Genomic DNA, 603 nt, shown 5'->3' with positions numbered 1-603 from the left:
GCTTGTGGCCTGGGAAAACAGTCGAGGATGGTCCAAAGCCTTGAGACCCTCGACCCGCATGGGAGACCTGGAAGAGGCTCCAGGCTCCTGGCTTCGGATCACCCATTGCGGCTGCTTGGGGAGTGAATCAGCAGATGGAAGTCTCCCTTTTTGTCTCTCCTCCTTTCTGTAAATCTTCCTTTTCAATGAAATTGAGTAAATCTTTGTTAAAAAATATGCAACATTTCATGAATTTGAGTGTCATTCTTACACAAGCAGCCATGCTAATTTTCTCTATTGTTCCAGTTTTAGTATTTGTGTTATGAACTGAGCAACCTAAGCAGCGGCTCATCTGCTGCACTGAACATTCTCCTCTGTAAATATCCTTAATGCAATTTTTTACTTACATTTTCAAACTCTTTTCTCAGCTGTGTGCATATGAGTGAAATTACTTTATCATGGAATGTGTTGAATTTAAAAAACATGCTAAGGTGGCATTGTGGCTTAGTGGGTTTAGTCACTACTTGGGCTAACTGTATTCTGCACAGCAGTGCTGGCCGTGTCCTGGGTCCTGTGCTTCTCATCCAGTTCCCTGTTACTATATCCTGAGAGACAGCAGATAAA

At 43.0% G+C, this 603-nt stretch overlaps 1 non-coding gene across 1 annotated transcript; it reads right to left on the bottom strand.

The window, feature by feature from the left end:
- Positions 1-209: 209 nt before the first annotated feature.
- On the bottom strand, positions 210-314 carry LOC118758966 (U6 spliceosomal RNA). Its single transcript, XR_004995906.2, has one exon. It is a non-coding gene; the product is annotated as a U6 spliceosomal RNA (small nuclear RNA).
- Between the last annotated feature and the right edge of the window lie 289 nt (positions 315-603).

This window comes from Ochotona princeps, chromosome 3 (assembly GCF_030435755.1).
Source record: "Ochotona princeps isolate mOchPri1 chromosome 3, mOchPri1.hap1, whole genome shotgun sequence".
NCBI classification, from domain to species: Eukaryota; Metazoa; Chordata; class Mammalia; order Lagomorpha; family Ochotonidae; genus Ochotona; species Ochotona princeps.
The sequence above is the reverse complement of the archived record's forward strand: the minus strand, read 5'-3'. Positions and strand labels throughout refer to the sequence as shown.